Below are 22,371 nucleotides of genomic sequence, written 5' to 3'. Positions count from 1 at the left end.
TTTGTCCTGCTCTCTTAGTATGAGGCAGGAACCCTCCCCTTTCGCGCTCTCCTGCTTGTGCTTCCTCCCGGTATCCCACGTCCCCACTTACCTCAGGGCTTTGGTCTCCTTCCCCCGGTGAACCTAGTTTAAAGCCCTCCTCACTAGGGTAGCCAGCCTGCTTGCGAAGATGCTCTTCCCTCTCTTCATTAGGGGGAGCCCGTCTCTGCCTAGCACTCATCCTTCTTGGAAAACCATCCCATGGTCAAAGAATCTAAAGTCTTCTCTCTGACACCACCTGCGAAGCAATCTACAGATACTTTTCATAAACAAGCACATAGTTTTGAAGCTAAGGCTGTGATTTTCTGATTGCCTGTTCTGTTCATTCCCTCTGGGGCACCAGGCATTGGCCACTGTCGGAAGACTAGATAGTGGGCTAGCGGACGTTTGGTCTGACATCAGACGCTAGCTGGATGTTTGGTCTGACATCATTTCCTCTGAATTCTTTCTGCAGACAGAAGTGTGATGAATGGTCACATAAAATCGAAGTATGTTGCTACTACATCTGAGAGAGAAATAGATATGAAGGTAACATCAGAAGTGCACTTTAACAAGAAAAAATAAGAGGAAAGTCTAACATTTAATTCTAGGGGAAAAAGCAAGGACTCAAGACATTCAGGATCACTTCTGAACAGTAAATAAGGACCTAATCTTCCCTCCATGGGCAAAAGGAAAACAAGAGACTGGAAAACAGGAGTTTCAAGTGATCGTGTTGGCAACAGGTAGGGTCAGAGTCATGGGACAGCCCATTCTAAACACTCACCCAGAGGATGAGGGTTTCTGTATAATATAATGCTGACAGGCTCAATTCTTCTACTTTTCAGGGGGAAGGAAGCCCAACAGACAGATATACATCTCCACACAGCCATTATTTGAGAATCCACAGAGTTGAAAACATGGGGAGGGGCTTCCTCTGGTTCCAAAGGCAAGGAGATGAAGCCTTTGTCACACATCTCCCTTTTTTCATATGTGTCTACTGGTTATAGCTAGTAATCAGGGTTGGATATGCCCAGAGGTGTAGAGGGAACTCATCCAGAAGGCCCTTACCCCCCCAGAAGCCTGACCCACAGATTTCAAGTATAGTTCTGCAATATTTTACTGCTTCTCCACTGAGTAACTTTTAAAGTCTTTTAAATCTAATTTTAAGAGAAAACAATGAGATGCAGCACCACTTCACATTACATCATAGATTCATAGATTCATAGAAGGTTAGGGTTGGAAGGGACCTCAGGAGGTCATCTAGTCCAACCCCCTGCTTGAAGCAGGACCAATCCCCAATTTTTGCTCCAGATCCCTAAACGGCCCCCTCAAGGATTGAACTCACAACCCTGGGTTTAGCAGGCCAATGCTCAAACCACTGAGCTATCCCTCCCCCCCCAATCAGCCATCCAGGAGACAGACAGACACTAACAGTCCACCCCGAAAACATCCACCTCCACAATTCTTAGGGCCTAATTTTTCCATAGTTTAGCCCCAAATGATTTTAAGCACTCTGTGGTTTGGGGTGGAGCCAGTCCATGCGGGATGTCCCTCCCTACAGCCTTTTTCCTGGGAGCCCTTCTGCCTACGCAGTCTCCAGCCCCCTATACATACTTGCAGATACTGGATGACTGGGATTTAAATCCATAATAGGATTTCTAGCCTCATTTTCTGAAGGGGAAGTGGGAGGAGGAGAAGAGTGGAGAATCCTCAAAGTCTAGCAGAGATACCAATACAACTTACAGCATCTAGCACAATGAGGCCCCAGTCAGGTTGGCCTCTAAGTTCTAGAAGACGACAAATGTTAAATTATAAATCCACAAATGAATTAGGATCACCTGGAAGATTTCAGATCTTCATTCCCAAGAGACATCATCCTGAAGATTTCTGGTTCTCTCACACCAGAGCATTACTAGCAGTAGTGCAGGAAATGTTAAGCTCTGCACAGCAGCACTAGGAATGCTTTCAGGACATTAAAGAGACCAAAAATCCCTGTGTAAACACAGCTACACCTGGCTGCAAATTTGGGGCAAAATTCTCCTCTGAGAGCCACATGGCAGATCTTGACTCTGCTCACCATTCAATGCACAACTCCCAAAGTTTATTTGGAAACAAATGCTAGAAATAAAACAAATTAAAACAAACTAAAATTAAAGACAAGGAACAAGAAAAACCCAGAAGCTAAAATGTAAAAAAAAAAAAAAAAAAAAAGCACTGCATGCCAGCCTATGTTCTTATTACCTCCTCAGGTTTGGCCATATTGATTGCTACAACACACCCTATATGCAAGGGCAGTGCAGAATCCAATCCACCTGCAAAATCCTTGCCTTGCCTTGCCCAGCCCTCCCCTTCCCAACCCCACTAAATACCATGAGTACCTGGCTTTTGTATCAGACAGGATGCTGAGTTCAGAGCCTGCTGCCATACATTACACTATTCCTTAAACAAGTTAGCCTTTATCAGTAGATCCAGATTTGTTTGGGTGGGAAAGTTGTTTTAATTTAAGTGAACAATTAAGTTCTCCAAACTCTACATGGAATCTGCACTGCTTTCCTAATGACCCTGCAATGCCACAGAGCTGATAACCAGGTCAATGAGAACGACTCACCCAGTGAAAAGAAGGTGCTCAAGTCTGGGTAGACTGCTCATAGCTAAAACCAATCATCTGTAAAAGCACCTTTCTGATTACTTTTGTTTTGCCCTAGAGAATACCTTGATGTTTTATGGTAAAATAATTTCTGGATGGCCATATTGTCTTGCCTATAAAAGCACAAGAAAAGAAAGGAAATAAGGTGAAAGATTGGAAAAACAGTATTGTTGTTATTAAGCCTTTAAATTACAGGCTTAATTTCAACTAAACATTTGCTGTCTTTTGTACTGTTTATATTAACCTGATTTTTTTCTGAAAAAGAAAATCTCATTACTGCAACACAGTGTCAAACACCTATATGGTTAACTACATCTGTGATGACTACACTTCAGCTACAAGTAATCTGTTAAACAGCACATCCCCAGCTGGGGACCCTAATTAGGGTGCAAACTGCCATACAATCCCCTTGACAGATTGATGAAGGAGACCTCTCACAAGGTGATCCAGAAGGCAGCATAGATACCATTAATCATTTACCTGTTGATGAGAATACAAAAAATTCTACCCTTTAGAGTTTTATACTAGAAGGTACCTTGAGAAAACTAATGCCAAGAACACTAATTAAGTATAATGAGAAGGCAGACTTTAGTCCTTAAATTTTAAGCTAAACTTAAAATCTAAAAAGACATGCTCAGACTTTAAAGAAATTTGACATTTATGCTTCTGTAACTTTTCTGAAAAGTAGAAAAAAACAGACAGGTCACAGAGTTTTGTTACAAGGGGAATAAAGGTAGTTAGGAACCTAAGCCCAGATTTAGCCACATAAATCTCATGTTTAGGTGCATCAATCCCAATTTTAGGCTCCACTGAGATCCACAAAACTCCCACCAAACCCTGAAGGGGCTTCAACTCACTTGTCACCTAAGTTTGAAAGATAAAAGTTCCCCTAGCGCCTCCGGTCATGCACACTGCTGTCTCACTCCAGCTGTCTGGAAGCCTATCTACCATATAAATCCCAGATTTCAGAGTAGCAGCCGTCTTAGTCTGTATTCGCAAAAAGAAAAGGAGTACTAGTGGCACATTAGAGACTAACCAATTTATTTGAGCATAAGCTTTCGTGAGCTGTAGCTGTAAGCTGTAGCTCACGAAAGCTTATGCTCAAATAAATTGGTTAGTCTCTAAGGTGCCACTAGTACTCCTTTTCTTTTTATAAATCCCAGAGTGATCCCTGGATCAGGGGAAGGCAGGCAGGCAGACAAATACCTATATCACATGCAGACCCAACTAGTAGGTGTGCTCACAGACTATCTACGTGATCAGGTCCCATTCAAACTCTGACTGGAGGAGGAGGTGGTCCTGATGCTGCCATCCCTTATAACTTTTAGCCCAAAGATTAGAGCACTTGCCTGGGCTGTGGGAGACCCAGGTTCAATTCCCCCTGGTGTTGGGTGGGGAAGGAATTTGAACAGGGGTCTCCCACGTGTCAGGAAATTGTTCTAACCACTGAACTATGAGATATAGGGTCCTTTCAATCTCTCCTGCTGAAGCTGTTCCACTGTAGATTTAAATAATGAAAGAGCAATTGGAAAAGGAGGACTGGACACTGGGTCTCCCACCTCCCTTGTAAATGCCCTAACCACTGGGCTACAGAGTCATCCCCCCTTTCAATCTCTCTCTCTCCCACCCCCCACTCTGGGTGATTAAGTCTTTATCCACAGTGGACAGCCATTGGGCCAGAGGGAATGAGAATGACGCTTCTGAGAAGCAGGAGACCCCTATTCAAATCCTTTCTCCCCCTCCAGCAGAAAGGGGAATTGAACCTGGGTGTCCCACATCCCAGGTGAATGCTTTAACCCTGGGCTAAGAGTTATAAAATGGGCCCCACTTTCACCTTCTTCTCTGGTGGCAGCCATTTTGTGTGGAGTGAGGCAGGCACCTAACTCACTCCTGCAATAAACTACTTTGGCTCCTAAGCCACCTGACTCATTCCTGTTCATAGATCGCTAAGCCAAGATAAGCACCTCCATTCAGTCCAGTTTGGGACACAAACCTATATACCTTCCCTGCCTCTGTATCAGTCCACACCCCCTGAAACTGAATGGGCAGCTGGGCCCATTGAAAATTTAATTTAAAATGTAAATGCTCACGTTTTCTACAATATGTAACTGTAGAATTTTTTAAAATACAAAAATCAATATAAAATCTACACAACAAACATTAAGTATTGAATAGCTGTATTACACAAAGGCCTGTCTGCCCTAAACATAAAGGCCTTGAGCTAGCCGAACAAGCATGTGCTTAACTTTAAAAATCACACAAATAGTTCCATTCGCTTCAATGAGACTACTCCCATACTTAAACTTGTGTGCATGCTTAAGTGCTTTTCTGGATTAGAGCCTGAATGAGTAGCCTGCGGAAGACCAGTATATGATCATATAATTAAAGACACTATTGTAGTGCATAGGCACAAAGGGGCAGAAATAAGATTGCATGAGCTGCCTTAATTTTGGCATTTCCTGACTTTGAAGTGCTTTTCTTTGCATATACGTTTTCATCTTCCTCATTTAGTGTATAACCCCATGCCTCAGACACTCATATCATTCAAACCTCGCAACAAGGCACTCCAGAGGTCAGCCGTATTGGCCACACAAACCTTCTCACTCACATCTAACCATCACACTGATTGGGCAGGGATCTTGTGGCAGGGGAGAACAGTATGCCATATAATTAAGACATATGTGCAAAGACCAGAGACAGGATTAACTGGGCAACCTCAACTCAGGTGTTTTCTGACCTGAGTGCTTTGCTTTACACATGTAGCATTCTCTTCATGTAATTTTGTTATGGAATTTCCTAAGATTCTTTTTTTTTTTTTTACAAAAATGAAAAAAGAAAGAAATTCTATCATATGCAATTATTTGCCTGGCAGAAATAAAAGAAGACATTGTCCTGTCCACATAGTACAGGGGTGGCCAACCTGAGCCTGAGAAGGAGCCAGAATTTACCAATGTACATTGCCAAAGAGCCACAGTAATACATCAGCAGCCCCCCATCAGCTCCGCCCTCACCCCTGCTCCCAGCGCATCCCACCCACTGGCAGCCCCGCCAATTAGTGCCTCCCCTTCTCTCCCCACACCTCCCTATCAGCTGTTTTGTGGTGTGCAGGAGGCTCTGGGGAGAAGTGGGGCGGAGCAAGGTCACAGCAGGCTCCAGGGAGGGGGCAGGAAGGGGTGGAGTGGGGGCAGGGCCTGGGGCAGAGCCAGGGGTTGAGCAGTGAGCATCCCCCCAGCACATTGGAAAGTTGGCTCCTGTAGCTCCACCCCTAGAGTCGGTGCCTATACAAGGAGCCACATATTAACTTCTGAAGAGCCACATGTGGCTCCGGAGCCACAGGGTGGCCACCCTGACATAGTATATAATGGGGCAAGAACCTATTCTATACACAGCATTATATATCATACAGAATGATACAGGGCTCTTTCCCAAACCTGTCTTGTTCCATTCACACCCTCCCAAAATCACACTCCACAATCACCTACACATTACAAATAAAATTGTCCATGTAAACGGAATGCCCACAGTACGTTCAGAGATATTTCCATCAGCTCACATACGCATTACTGGTGGAACAATCGTAAATCATTAATTTTACAAAAAGCTGCACATATCGGAGAAGTTCATTTTTCTGAACATTTATAACTTAGCCAAATCAAAATTATTTTCACCAGACCAATGAAAGGAAAATCTGAGACACGAGAGCCAAATTTCACGTTTCTGCCATGTGCTATTGAGGAACTAAAGCAATTTTAAAAGAGTTTCAGTAAATACCCATGATTGCAGAAGTGCATATTTTCTCCACTCACTTCACTACCACAGTCGGCCAACTCATTTTTTGCTTAAATTAAAAAAAAAGAAAAAAAATCTCCTGGCATGAGAAAAGGTAAAAGTCTGGCAACGTTATAAACATTCACAAATTGCCTTTAGAATGAAAACTCTTGAGCAATCTTAACTATGGGAGTTAGTACACGCTCAGCTTATAAGTCTTTTCTGCAACAAGGGCATTAAAGCAAAGTACCTTTAGTTCACAGAGTCCTAATATCTGCATGGGCAGTGCATGAACCACCAGCTGTGGGAAGGCTAGCCCCAACCCCGCCCCTTCTGCCGAAGACCACACCCCTTCCACACCCCCTGCTGGAGCCCAGAGGGCCCCGCCCCCGTGGCTGCCGGCCTCCACCCCAGGTTATTGCCCCCAGCCCCGGAGCACCGGGAGGGCAAGCGGTGCAACCCCAGTGTGCCAGGAGGGCAGGTGGCACAGCCCCAGCCCTCCCAGCCCCAGAGCACCAGGAGGGCAGTGTGGCCCTAGCACCAGCCCTAGCCGGGGCCACGATGCAGAGGGGAACTGGCAGGAGGGGGGCTAGGGGCGGAGCAACGGAGGGGCCAGGCCTGGCTGTTTTGAGAGTCACAGCCTCCTCCAGCCTATGATATCCACCACCCATGACTATCTGCTAAACCTTCCAGGCCAGTTCTGCAACCATTGCTCATTCACTTACTCATGCAAACAGTCCTACTGACTACTTTGTGTGAGCAAAGATCGCAGAGTCAGGTTTACAGTAATTCTATGGAACTGTAGTTTTATATCTGGTTTCAGAGTAGCAGCTGTGTTGGTCTGTATTCGCAAAAAGAAAAGGAGGACTTGTGGCACCTTAGAGACTAACCAATTTATTTGAGCATAAGCTTTCGTGAGCTACAGCTCACTTCATCTGAATGCATCAGATGCAGTTTTATATCTGTAGTTCTGAAAAAAAATTCACATTTCTTATAATATTAGCCCCATAAATGCCACCATCAACTGGGGACAGCATATGTATCATTAGCTCAATAAGCATGTGTATTTTTTCATTTCTCAGTATAATCTAAAGTAACGGGAACTCAGCAACAAAGTAGAAACTAGTTACTCCTTGCAATGTGACATCAACAGTCCTTCCAGTCCTAAATGTCCCCAGCACTGTCCTCCTTGAGTTCTTAAGGGCCAGACACTCAAACCATTCCCCTCTGGTTTGTCACCCCCAAATGTGTGAAAACAGCTCTCCAGTTATCAGCTCATTTTAGCGCACACACTCCATGCAGTTTGCACATCAGAGACCTGCTTGGGATAAAAATAAACCAAAGTTTATTCTATAGGAAAACCACAGATTCAAAAATGAAATAGTAAGGGAAGGCAAACTGTCACGGTTCCTCCCCCACTCTGAACTCTAGGGTACAGATGTGGGGACCTGCATGAAAAACCTCCTAAGCTTATCTTTACCAGCTTAGGTCAAAACTTCCCCAAGGTACAAAATATTACGCCCGTTATCCTTGGACTGGCCGCTACCACCACCAAACTAATACTGGTTACTGGGGAAGAGCTGTTTGGACGCGTCCTTCCCCCCAAAATATTTCCCAAAACCTTGCACCCCACTTCCTGGACAAGGTTTGGTAAAAAGCCTCACCAATTTGCCTAGGTGACTACAGACCCAGACCCTTGGATCTTAAGAACAATGAACAATCCTCCCAACACTTGCACCCCCCCTTTCCTGGGAAATGTTGGATAAAAAGCCTCACCAATTTGCATAGGTGACCACAGACCCAAACCCTTGGATCTGAGAACAATGAAAAAGCATTCAGTGTTTTACAAGAAGACTTTTAATAAAAAATAGAAGTAAATAGAAATAAAGAAATCCCCCCTGTAAAATCAGGATGGTAGATATCTTACAGGGTAATTAGATTCAGAAACATAGAGAACCCCTCTAGGCAAAACCTTAAGTTACAAAAAAGATACACAGACAGAAATAGTTATTCTATTCAGCACAATTCTTTTCTCAGCCATTTAAAGAAATCATAATCTAACACATACCTAGCTAGATTACTTACTAAAAGTTCTAAGACTCCATTCCTGTTCTGTCCCTGGCCAAGACGACTACAGACAGACCCAGACCCTTTGTTTCTCTCCCTCCTCCCAGCTTTTGAAAGTATCTTGTCTCCTCATTGGTCATTTTGGTCAGGTGCCAGCGAGGTTACCTTTAGCTTCTTAACCCTTTACAGGTGAGAGGAGCTTTCCCCTGGCCAGGAGGGATTTCAAAGGGGTTTACCCTTCCCTTTATATTTATGACACAAACATATACAAGTTACACAGAAAGCAAACAAAGACAACCTCAGGCTTTACACTTTCATATTAGATAAAATCCCTTGTCTAATATAAGTTACCTTTTGCCTTTGAACAATTTTCCTGTGTTCATGGACATCTTCCTGAATAGAGGCTGTCCCTTGGTTTCTGGATGAAAACCTCAGTTTCAAGCCTCCTTTTTAAAAACACTTTTTCCTTTCCCCCTGCCCTTTCCTGGCATGTAACTTATGGTTATTCAGAGTGGGGGAAATTCCCTCTTGGCTTGATAGCCAGGATGTCTCAAACTTCCCATCATTGGCTTTTACTGGTCCGGACTATGGATGGTTACTTGGAGCTGGTTTTCTGTAAACACTTGGCTAAGCAGGGGCCCCTTCTTGCTGTGAAGTTCTAGTTGAAGTTCTATTATAGATTATTAACACAATTTTCTATATGCATAAATACATAAATTTATAACTGCAGTCTGTATACATATATAATAATGACCATCAAGTGCAGACTATTACAAGCTTTCACAAAAGATGTCACCTAATATACTTTTATAGTACAATAACATAGTATGCAATCAGCTTATTCAACTGCTCATTTTGGGGGTTTAAACCTTCTGTTCTCCCCTTGGGGTGTCTGAACCCTGATTGTCACAGATGGGTTCTAGTATAGGGTAATTTGATTAAAACTGAATGCTTCTGGGGGGGGAAATAATGTGCTCTTCAGATACTATTTAAAATGCAGAGGGATGGCCCAGGGCAGTGGCTGACGTGTGAACATGCAAGATCCAAACCCTAGAAAATATCACAGCAAAAGCATGATCATCCATCAATCCAAGGTATGATTCGGTAGGCAGATGGTGTTAGAACACAGGACAAGGCTAAAGGAGGTGTTCTTGGGCACAGCCATAGTACTTAAGGTATCTGATTCACAACACAAAACAAGTGATTAACATGCTTACCTTGTTTAGTGTAGAAAGTAATAGACAATTTGGCAAGTGAAGCATTTCAGATATGGCCGTTAGGTCAATTTTTCTGTTATTGTTTTACTGGTCATTAATATTACTTTCTCTGTTACACTTAATTGAGTCCTTTAATGTTTTGATCCTTTTTCCTTTAGAGGGAAGAATTAAAGTTGTTATTGAACGTTTCTGACCCTAAGCTATTGGTCCCAGCAGGATTATTCTGATTTTACTTTTGCAAGTGTAGCAGAGAACAGCAGGTATGCAAATCCCCATAAAAGACAGATCGTATCAATTCTAACCATGCAGATGCGGTCATCATTTTGGTTGGAAAAATAGTTGTATCTTCATTTTCAAATCTTGATTTGCAAAATACTCTCTTAAATTCATCTCTTCAGGGCTTGACTCGACATCCAGACCTTTTGAAACAGAGCCAACCTTACTGAACAATTCTATCTAGCTGCACCAGCATCTAAAGCTATTCCGGCAAATACCTTCCAAAGCACTTTTAGCAGCTTTATAAACAGGGCCTTACATCCCTTACTGCACTCCCTTATGCTCCTTTACAGGGGAAGATTATTACTATCATTATTAGTGAGGCAATAGGGCTAAGAAGTTCAGCTTGGGTACGCCCAAAAGAATTTTAGATGCACAGCCACAACTTACCTAAACCTCTTGGGTTCTCCTGTATTTCTAGCACCTGCCTGCCCTCTTCCAGTTCCCCTCTCTTCCTACATCTCAGAATTGACACTGTCTAGTACTGCCCTATTTCAAATTTATTCGTTCTAATTTAAATTTTAAAAAAATTCTATCTTGGTGTTTGAGGCAGTTTTAATTAAACAAAATGCACATCATCTTCAGACAAACTCCCAAATACAAGCATCTTCCTTTTGATTTTTGAATATAAAAATGAAAGTAATTAATATTCCGACTTCTAGAGGCGCCAGATATCCAAACAAACAAACTCATTCGGCTTAACCACATTGATCAGATCCCCCACCTCCCTCCCAAACAATAATCAAACCCTATCACCTCAGCTCATCAATCTTCTTTCACCCTCAACATCTGAGACAAAAAGGATGACCTTTGCAACATGCCTGGAAGCTAACAAATTCAGGCTGTTTTGGACCCGGGTGAAAGAAAGTTCCAGAATTGAGAATCTTTCAAGAACATCACCCTGGTGGAAAGCTCCTCCGATCTCTGCTGGAGTAGTGTCACTTGGGGAAGAGGCCATCAGGTTGATCATGGATGTATTTAAGGGATCCTCTTTAGTTTGTTATGAGTTGTTTTGTTTTTCCACATTTCTTGCCAAAATTAGACCTGGTATAGGTAGATGCATCAGAAAGATTTAGCCTGATGTATTTAGCACATCAGTGGTATAGTGCATAAAACTGGGTGGGTATTTGTTTGTTTCTTATACTTTCTGTTGAGCCGTTTCTCTCTCCATCGTTTGTTTGCTCTTTAAAGTTTCTCTTCCTCTCCTTTCTAGCTTTGACTCATGTCATGATCTGAGTGGCATAAGCTGCTCTCCCCACCCCACCCCCAATCTTTTTTCTCTCTGTTGCAGATAACTAAAACCAGAGCTATATCATGTCTTTTTTCTTGCCTTTTCTTCCATCTTTGTCATTCCATGGTTTCAATCCAGTGATCTTTCTGAACACATTTACAGTCCCAGTTTTTTGTTATCAGCTTCCTTGTTTGCCTCCTCTCTTTCCTGTTTTCATTCACCAGAACTCTTTCTTGTCATTTCTCTTCTTAGTTCTGAGTTACCACCATCTTTCCATTTCTCACTCATGCATCTCTCTTTTTATTCACATACCAAATTTTAATAGTCTTTCTACACCTCCCTTAGCATAAGTAATTTTCTGCTATTTTAAATACATAAGCTGTTTTCTTTTCTATGAACCACATATTTATCTTACTGGTACCTGTAGACATTTTAAAGCCTCTCTACATTTGTTTAGTCTTCAGCCAGATTAGACCATGGAGCAACCATTGTCCAATTACACTTTTTTGCTTGATCGTTTCAGTACACTGTCCAAATACTTAGGGCTCAACTGGATCTGAAAGTACAAATTGCTTAGCACCAAAAAGTCAAATAATTTAAGTATTTGAAGAGCCTACAGTAATTTCTGCACTAAACCTTTTCTCCAAACGGATACAGTTAAATATACCTGTGCTCAAGATAGTGAAATTGGGACACAGTGTGATCAAAAATTGAGAAGTTTTAATGCAAGTTTTATATGATTCTGTTTGAAAACAACATATCAGGAGTGTAAGTGCAACATACTTAGAAAAGTAACACAGACAAGTTTAAGGAAGCAGGAAAAAACATCACTGAACAAACAACATCTTAGAATGACAATCCATTTTCACATATACACACACAAAACAATACATGTATATAGAGTTTGCAAACTCCTCCCTCAGAATCATGGGGCCATGTGACTGCAGATTGTATAGCATGTCTGAATTTGCCCAATAAAGTAACTTGGGCTGATAAAGTTTAAGCCAAATTCAGATATTTATCATTCTGGGAAGTTGTACTTATTCCTCTACCCAGTCCCAAAGGTTTAACCCTAGAAGTACTGCTTCTTGAATGCCTCTGAGTAGGCTTGTCTGTATTATTCCAGAAAATATAGAATATATTGCACTTAGATTCCTGGATAAATTTATTCTCCAAGAAAATATAAATCAGGTATGTTGAAATTCAGAAGTGCTTGGAAATTGGGTTTTGGTTTCATAAGAATGGCCACACTGGGTCAGACCAGTGGTCTTCCGACAAAAAGGAAAAGGAGTACTTGTGGCACCTTAGAGACTAACCAATTTATTTGAGCATAAGCTTTCGTGAGCTACAGCTCACTTCATCGGATGCATTCAGTGGAAAATACAGAAGATGTTTTTATACACACAGACAATGAAAAAATGGGTGTTTATCACTACAAAAGTTTTTCTCTCCCCCCACCCCACTCCCCTGCTGGTAATAGCTTATCTAAAGTGATCACTCTCCTTACAATGTGTATGATAATCAAGGTGGGCCATTTCCAGCACAAATCCGGGGGGGGGGGGGGCGGGGAGGGGCAGAAAACCTGGATTTGTGCTGGAAATGGCCCACCTTGATTATCATACACATTGTAAGGAGAGTGATCACTTTAGATAAGCTATTACCAGCAGGGGAGTGGGGTGGGGGGAGAGAAAAACTTTTGTAGTGATAAACACCCATTTTTTCATGGTCTGTGTGTATAAAAACATCTTCTGTATTTTCCACAGTATGCATCCGATGAAGTGAGCTGTAGCTCACGAAAGCTTATGCTCAAATAAATTGGTTAGTCTCTAAGGTGCCACAAGTACTCCTTTTCTTTTTGCAAATACAGACTAACATGGCTGTTACTCTGAAACCAGTTTTCCGACAGTGGCCAATGCCAGGTGCTTCAAAAGGAATGAACAGGGCAATCATCATGCAATCCATCCCCTGTCATCCTGTCCCAGCATCTGTCAGTCAGAAGTTTACGGACACCCAGAGCACGGGGTTACATCCCTGACCATCTGGTCTAAGAGACATTGATGGACCTTCCTCCTTGAATATATCTAATTCTTTTTTTAATCCAGTTATAGTTTGGCCTTCACAACATCCCCTGGCAATGAGGTCCACTGTGTGTTGTGTGAAGAAGTACTTCCTTTTGTTTTGTTTTAAACCTGCTGACCATTAATTTCATTGGGTGACCCCTGGTTTCAGCCCATTAGAGAGAAAGAGGTCGAGCTTTAATTTCATAAATTAATGACTATTCACCATATCTGACAGACAGACAGGCAGTCCATGTTGTGGGCAACAGTCATGTTATAAATAATCATAGTGTAACTGAATACACGTTGAACAGGTAAATAGGTTAGAAATATTCTTTTTTCTGTATCTGTTTCAGCATATTTTATGACATAGCACACAACCGAGTGGCAATTACCAATATAAAAAAAGTGAGAGCAAGGAATCTAGGCCTGGGTTTTTGTTGCTGTTTGTTTTTATTTAGAATGAGGTGTGCCACAGTCTAGGTAGTATGTCAGGCAACCTGCCCTCTCCCTCCCCCTCACCGCCCAAAAAATATAAGCTATGTTTCACTGAAAGTAAGTCATGCACTACAAAATGCTGCCACATAAACTGCAAATTGTTGCAGTACATATCCTTTTAGTATTAGTAGATGCACTGGAATTTGTTGCAACAGTGACACAAGATATGATAAGTAAGGATAAGTTATGTTTACTGTTTATACCTGTACCGAACTGCTCAAGCCTTTAGTTGTCACAGTATCTTAGAGATCCTGTGTTATGCCCAGGTATAGGTGCTGGAACCAGGGGTGCTGATGGTGCTGCCGCATCCCCTGGCTTGAAATGGTTTCCATCAGATACAGGGTTAACAGCTTGGTTCAATGGTTCTCAGCAACCCCACTATACAAATTGTTCCAGCACGTCTATGCCCAGGAATTATTTCTCTCACATAATGTAAATCTCAGATCCTATTCTGGTCTCTGCTATTTCTGGTAAAAAGAAAATGGCTAGGAAACCAGTTCTGAGTACCACAGCCAAAACAAAGAACACTCAAGTTATCAAATGCCCAAGCAGAGACCCTAAAGTACTCCTAGGTAGAGATTATCCACTGGCCATGTTTTCTGGGATTACATCAGGGCTTCTTCTGCCCACCATGATCTGACAAAACAGAAGCATACAGAAGACTGTGTGCTTCCCTTATACAGTACGGAAATACAGCTGTTTGTGTTATTGCCTGTTGTTGAAGAAATATAGATCAGAAACTGCCAAAATTACAGTTAATTTCTACAGCTATTATGTGAGTTGATGTTTCTTTATTCTGAAAGGTTGAACTGATCAGAAAATGAGCCAGCCCATGGATAAAACCTACGTACTCACCGTTACCATTATGCTGCTGTACTGGTGATGATATTTTACTTGCCCATTAACAAAAAAAAAAGTTATTCATTCCAAGCCAGAATGGAAGTAGACTATTGCTACTCTGCTTTAGAATCCAGATCATCTCATTCATTTTAATATTACCCAATATTCACTGTTTTCAGACTATTTCTTTTTTTGAAGTCCTTTTCACATTTTCTGTTTAGGTCTCCTTCTATCATTCCCCCCCCCACCCCCATTACTACATTTAAATAATGTAAAATGTTCATTATTTGGAAACTGTTTATCTCTGCATGATCATTGCTCCTTTACTTGCCTTCCCCTACTCTTCTTTTCATACTACACTTCCTAGTCAAGCTGTATGCACTTGAGTTTTAATAGCTTTCATGTTCTTTGTACCATAATTGTGTTTCTATATTTGTTTACAGCCTCATACTGTCATATCTCTTTTTCCTCATTTCCAGTACCTTGGTCAAGGGCATCTTACATACATTTCTGTACACACACAGGAACAGAGGAATTGCCATAGTGGATCAGGCCAGTGGCCCATCTTGTGCAGTATCCTGTCTCTGATATTGACATATACCAAATACTTCACCAGACGGGGCAAGAAACCCTGAATAGGGAGTTATGAATTAACCTGCCTGCATGGAAGTTTCTTCCTACCCTCCCCCAATTAGTTTATGCTGTGAGCATGAGGATTCCCAGACTCTTGAATTTTTGGTTTTAAAAAAAACCACAGACTACACCCCTCTTTTCTCTCACTATAGCTTCCACACTACGGGCTTGTTTAGGTGTGGTCTACACCTAAAAACTTTGGTCAACCTAGCTACATCGCTCACGGCAGTGAAAAATGTCATGCCCTGTGCAATATAACTAGGTCAACGTAACTCCCATTGTAGGCACAGCTAGGTCAACAGAAGAATTATTCCATTAACCTAGATACCACCTCTCAAGGGGGTAGATTTACTACAGTAATAGAAAAACCCTTTCTGTCACTGTAGTAAATGTCTATACTACACTAGTAGCATAGACATACCCTTAAACTAGAAAGTTTTGCTGCTTTAGTTATACTAAGATAGTTAAAGCAGCCACCCATGCCACCCCCCATCCCATCCCCAAGTGTGAATGCAATTATACTGGGATAAAAGTGCTTATACTGACATAGTTGATTTTGGTTCAGGAAGCAAAATAAGCTATACCAGTATAACTATATCTACACTAGGAGCAGGTCTACACTACAAACTTGCATTGGTGCAGCTGCGCCACTGTAGTGCTTCTGGTGAAGATGCTCAAAGCCAATGGGAGCAAGCTCTCCCATCCGCTTAATAACTTCACTTCTGTGACAGGTGGTAGCTATGTCAGTGGGAGAAGTTCTCCCGCCGACATAGCGCTGTCTACACGTAGGGTGACCAGACAGCAAATGTGAAAAATCGGGATGGGGGTGGGGGATAATAGGAGCCTATATGAGAAAAAGACCCAAAAATCAGGACTGTCCCTATAAAATCAGGACATCTGGTCACCCTATCTACATGGGGCAGCGGAGAGTGGGGTTAAAGTTGGTATAACTATGTCACTCAGGGCGACCTAGTTGTACCAAAATAAGTGTGTAGTATAGACCTGGCCTAAGAATTATACTAGTATCATGATATCAGTAAAAAGTCACAGCCCCTACCCATGGTGAAACTTTTCTAGTATGGACTAGGCCTAAGTAACTACTAAACTCGTGCAAACTCAAACTTTGAGACAAGTTTGCCAATTTCAAGCAATACAGTATTATAAAAGTCCTGTTTCTTGAGCACTTGTCAACAATACATGTGTATACAAAGAAGTTAAGAAAGCTTGAAGAAGAAACATCCCATTCCTCAATTCAGACTCCCTGAGCATCAGAGACACAACTTAAAAAGCAGCCACCACAACAAGTAGAGAGTTTTCCTGAATGTTGTTACTGATCCAGAAGTAATGAAGTAGGAGGTAACATGACCCCAGAGCACAAATCACCTCTTTCCCCTAGTGCATACATATGGAGCTCAGCAGCTACCATCTGTCTGGTCTTCCATTTACAACCTATTGAAACATGATCACTGAAAGAAGATCATGTTAAACCAAAATATATAGGTTTAACCCTTAAATATGAGGTTTATTGTATTTTAGTATCTTCGGAGGATTACAAAAAGTTTTTTTAAAATCACATAATAAAATCCGACCAAATTACAAATTACAAATTATTAATATAGATAGATTAGATAAATTAGATAGCTATTCCTCACAGAAACATAGTAAAAAAACAAACAAACAGATCTCTGGTCAGATTGTGAGGAAAGACTTTTTAGATAGTCTTTAGTAGGAAGAGCTACTTACTTGTAAACAATAATCAGGTAATCATACACGTTCCTCAACCCCATTGAAGTAAATGTCAAAACTACCATTGACTTAGAGAAGGATCAGGCTCCTCATATTAATATTCACACAAGTTAAAATATTAAACACTAGGCTAATTGAAAGCCCACATTAGCGCTTTTAAAAGGTAATATGTGGGTACAGAATCCCTCTGCTTTTGAATTTTAAGAACTTTAAATGATCACATAATTACTAAGTGCCTGATCCTGCAAAGACTCGTGCACATGTTTAATTAATGCTCTTTGATGGGTCCCATTGAAATGAATGAGACTACCCACAGCGCGCAGGATTAAACTCACGGACAAATGTACACACAGACACTTTTTCAGGATCAGGGCCCAATTCTTTTAAGAGCCCCAAACAAAGAGATACCGCTGTATTTAGACTAGTAGTGCAACATTAAGAAGTATAAAATTCCATTCTTTTGGCATGTACCCCACTGGAAAATATTTTCTTCAGTATCTGTTATATAATGTGAATGCTGTACACCACCTACATGTAGCCAATGGAGGCCTGATGATGATTAGGGCTTTTGGGTGATAATCAAATGCAAATAATCACTAATAATGTAGCTAAGAGTGTAATTCTTTACCATTAATTAGTACTGTAAATTAGCATTAATTGTACATTTTTATCTCATTATGAGAAGTTTCTTTCAAGCATCAAAATACCCCTTTATTGCTTATCTACTTGTTAAAGAGTATACATGTCTGAAAGCTCTAATTTTTAAAAGTTCATTGTACTGTATCTATCTCAGAAGCATTATAATTTCTGAAGATCCTCATAAATGTTATTATAAGGTTACCTTTCTCATCTTTGAGGTATTACTTACACAGCATTTTAGTGCTTTCAAACATTAAAAAGTTTGCCCATTCTGTTCAAACTTCTGAAAAGATTTTATTCCCTCAGCGCTTAACTTGTGGAAGCATCAGACACCTGTAAAAGCACAGCCTGTGCAAACCGCAAAAAATATTACCAGGTCCCTTCTCAAATACGCTGATTGAAATTCACGTATATCAGATGCACTGTACTAGCTCTCATGATTTATAAATTCTCCTCCGCCCCCACTTCTACCCCTCACCACACTTCTTTATTGCTCATAGCAGATATAAAAATATGAATAGTTGTCTTCCATCTTCTGCACAGCTTCTTTCACAAACTTCAAAGACAATTTACTACCAAGAAATATAAAATTAAAAATCTCATTATTTAAGATGCATAATGTTTTTCTGTTTATTAGAAAAATGAAATATTGAAAATGCTAGTTTCATGTCAATAAAGGTTTAAATCATGTGCGACAACTGGAGACGATGGACAACAAGTACTCCTTATGGCCATACATCCTTTTAAAACACCCTCCACAAATGGTTAGCTCATCATTACAGGTTTATTGCGGGACATCATTCTTTATTGTCTCTAACACAGATATAGAACAGGTTTCTACATGGTTTGACCTTTGCTGAGTAGTAAGACATGGAGTAAATTGAAATATGAAGATGGCTAAGTCAAAACCTGAGAACCCAGTGGTTAAGGAAATAAGGCACATATAAAAGTCCATTGTTTCAATCACTAACTGAAGTGTTAATGTAGAAAAAAGACAAAACAGATGTGCTGCATTATTAACATTCAAAGTACAACTTCAGAAGTTATGTAGCCATCGAGCACTGGACATAGGAGATGAGGTGCATGTAAACCAAAAATGACAACTGAGTACAAGCTATGCTACTTTTAAAAGCCTTTAAACAAGTGCTGAGTTTACAATGTATCTCCTCAAACCCATTTTTTCCACATGCAGGTAAAAATGTAATTATATTTTGCCCTGATTAATTTCATATTTAATAGCACTTTTGGATCTTTTAAAGACAGTTTTAAAACAGCTATTACAGCCATATACCAGGGGACACAAAGGGATATCTCTGAAGATTAGCTGCCTTCTAGTTACCCAACAAACCTGTACCATCCCTGACACTCTTCCTGAAAGATAAATTTATCATTTTGACATTCAGCTATTGCTTGAACAAAGAAAACCTCAAAAAATGGGGACATGTTTTATCATATCCTGTACTATGATTATTTAATACAACATATTCAGGATATTTAAACACTGCAGAGACTACCTGTATAATTCTGAAAAATACTACTTGAGCTCCTCCAGAGACAGTTCATCGCCTGCAGCAGGACAGATGCTATGTACATTCACGAACTGCATGATAGTATCCCTCACTTTTCCAATCAAAAGATGCTTTTAGCTTTGGTGATGCAAGAACCGGTGTTTACAGTTGACCAGTGCAGCAATGAACTATTTCCCACCATTTTTACAGAAAGTGTATTTCAAAAGAAATGAAAAGCAACTGATACCATCCCAAAGCTCTTTGAAGGAAGAAGAAGAAAAAAGTACTGAAGACAGTGCAGAAACTAGACAGCAAAAAAAAAATCCGCTGTTTTGCTTTCACAGATGTAGCTAAATCCCAGTTTTACACAGGATCGCAGGGTATTTAAAATCAGGACATTTACTGCAGAGAGTTCTGCTAGGAGACGTAGATATTTCTTCAACGAAGTATATACATTTTAATCGCAGCTTTAATCTGCTTCGTTTAAACACTGTTGCAACGTTTGTTTAATGCCACAGAAGCGGCACTTTCACAGCAAGCGTTTCAACTCCGATTCCAAGTAGTTGATATTAGTCAAACAAGACCGTCAATTAGACTACAGGATCCTACTATAAAACCAGTTTAACCATGTTATAGTCTAGCGGATTACAGAACCCCGCGAATTTCTTCCTTGTTTTAAGGCATGCACAGACTTTGGGGGAATCGCAATGCAGATTAACAACCCTACCGAGAAGAAATCAACTCTCGTTTTTTAACAGGTTGACGCGCTCCTCGCCCTAGCGGCTCCATTCCGTCTCAAGTTTACAGTGCGGAACAGGGTTTGTTGGGCTTCAAAGGTTTCCATAACAATCTGAGAACATGGTGAGGCTGAAATCAGATCAGAGTTTGTGGAGGTTTTTTTCAGAAAATAACCAGCTGGGGGGGGAGGAAAAGTCAGTTGTGTGAGAGATTCAACCCTCCTGCGAGCAGCTGCCGCCTAGGTCCCGAAATCACTGACAAGGTTTAAGGTGACCGTTTACACTGGCCTCCCAAATCTGCCTGCTCCCGGATCAGCGTCCTCTTAGGAGCTGCAAAGTCAGCACGGGGAGGCTGGCTCCCCGAGGAGCGCAGGCGGCAAGCGCAGGAGCCGAGGCCGCTGCTGCTCCCTGCTCAGGGACGGGCACTTACCAGCCTTGCCTCAGTCTGCCACGGGGGCTGGGAGCAGCAGCGCGCTTCCCCGAGCGCAGGAAAGATGGTGGTTTCGCAGCGGGCCACCCATCCCAGCGCGCGGGCAGGCAGCAGCCGAGAGGGGTTCGGCGCTGGAGGCGGAACAAGCGCTTTCGAACGCCACCTGCTGTACGGCGCGGCAGCCTCATTGGCTGCTAGGTGACTCCCCGAGGCAAGCGGGGGAGCCAGCCCCAGCCTCCTCCTCCCCGCCCTCTCCCGAGCATTACAGCAGCTCCTCGCGGCAGCCTGGGCTTGTCCTGTTGCGGGGGGGGGGGAGCATCCTTCGCCCCCATTCTCCGACCTCAGGTGCCTGCTGGATGCGCTACACCTGCCGCGCGCTGGGCAGCTCCAGGGGCGAGAAAGTCTCAAATATCCCCAGCCCCTGCACAGAGGTGGGGGCCAGAGAGCCCAGACTCTTTCCCTGGCCAGGAAGGGGGGGAGGCTAGAGGGTTCAGACCTAATCCCCCCCCCCTCCCCAGCAGAGGTGGGGGAGAATGATGGAAGACAGAAGGCTCAGACCTCACAGAGGGCAAAGTTGGAGGCAAGAGGGTCTCTCATTTCCACTGGCTGGTTCTCCACTCCCTCTGCTCCTCCAGAGCAGCAGCAAGTCTGCCTGTCACCCGCCCCTGGAGCACCCGGGTGCCCAGTGCAGGATGCACACAGGGGAAGAGCAAGTTGCACCTTTTATCTAGGGGCAGCAACACTTAAGAAAGAACTTTGAATTTAGAACAAGTAAAGGCTTCTCTTAGAAGTGGCATAAAAACCAAGGAAAAGGATCCCCACTACACTGCAAGTGGGACTAGCATTTAGAAAAGATTTTGGCCAAAGCCAGTCGTTTGCACCAAAGCACCGAAATGCTGTCAGTAATTTGTAACTAAAAATAAATAAATAAATAAATAAATAAAGAGGCTTTCCACACTCTTTGCAAAATAGCCATGATGGTAAAAGCAAGAGTGAATGATTGTCCCACAGACTATCTCGTCCCACTGGGATGAGATGGAGATGCAGTAACACGCACCTTTTCCAGGTCTACCAGTACTGGCTTCACGCTATGCGGCCCGAGACCTTGAGTCTCTCACAGTGACTTCCTTCACCTCAGGTAGCTAGGTGCTGCCCTGCATCTTCACCGCCTGTGTTGGCTATGATTTCACGGTTCTTGTTGGACCTGTCCACCTCACATAATGCCCAAGGTGATATTTTGGACAAGCCTTCATTGCTGATGGCATAGCTCAAACAAGCAATCCTCTACTTCAGATGTTACAGCCCTCCACCACGATGAGGTACAGGTCTGTCACAGGGAGGGGGGAGTCAGCATCATCTCAGCATAACAACCAAGTTCAGGATCTATTCAAGCTGTAACCTCTCCATACTGTTGTACACCTGTGAAACCTGGACACTATGCTGCTCAGACTGGGCAAAGCTGGAGCCTTTCCACACACAATGCCAACGTCATATATTGGGCATTAAGTGAAATGACTTCATTAGTAATGCAGATGTTTACGGTCACTCCGGTCTACAGGCTCCCAGGGCCGTTGTCCACAGATGGCATCTTACGCTTTTTGGACATGTGGCGTTCTCGTGACAAGACGTTCCAGCGAACATTGAGGGGTGGAGGTGGCCCAGAGGCAGACCCCCTATTACATGGGTTCATCAAGTCTGTTCCAGTGTTGGACTCTCAGGCTGTCAAGCCCTTGCGGTCGCACAGGAACAGACCAAATGGTGAATGATCACTACAGCCAACCATTCGGCTAAGCGTTGAAGAAGAAGAAGAAAATAGCCATCCCAGTGCTCATTAGTTTTAATTTTGAGATTAAACAAAGTGTGCAAGTCAGTTGTTAGGCAGGTGAGTAGGACTGAATTACAAAGGGCCAAGTGATCTGAAATGACATGGGATGTGGGAGCCTGCACTTCCAGTCACCATTTTAATTGTGGGGAGGCATAGACATCACAATGGCAGTTCTACCTAGCACGCAGGCACTGTTATTACCAGTGCTAGAACAATGGTGAAAAAGTTAAGGAA

At 42.3% G+C, this 22,371-nt stretch overlaps 1 protein-coding gene across 1 annotated transcript in view; it reads right to left on the bottom strand.

The window, feature by feature from the left end:
- THSD7B (thrombospondin type 1 domain containing 7B) overlaps window positions 1–20,404 on the bottom strand; it is a 517,186-nt gene extending 496,782 nt beyond the window's left edge. Inside the window, exon 1 of the mRNA XM_073305365.1 lies at window positions 20,313–20,404. The gene's annotated coding sequence lies outside the window, so the exon portion shown is untranslated. The remainder of the gene's footprint in view (window positions 1–20,312) is intronic.
- Window positions 20,405–22,371: the final 1,967 nt, after the last annotated feature.

The sequence above is a fragment of the Lepidochelys kempii genome, chromosome 11 (assembly GCF_965140265.1).
Source record: "Lepidochelys kempii isolate rLepKem1 chromosome 11, rLepKem1.hap2, whole genome shotgun sequence".
Lineage (NCBI taxonomy): Eukaryota > Metazoa > Chordata > Testudines > Cheloniidae > Lepidochelys > Lepidochelys kempii.
Note: the sequence above shows the minus strand (reverse complement) of the source record. Positions and strands in the feature narration are given on the sequence as shown.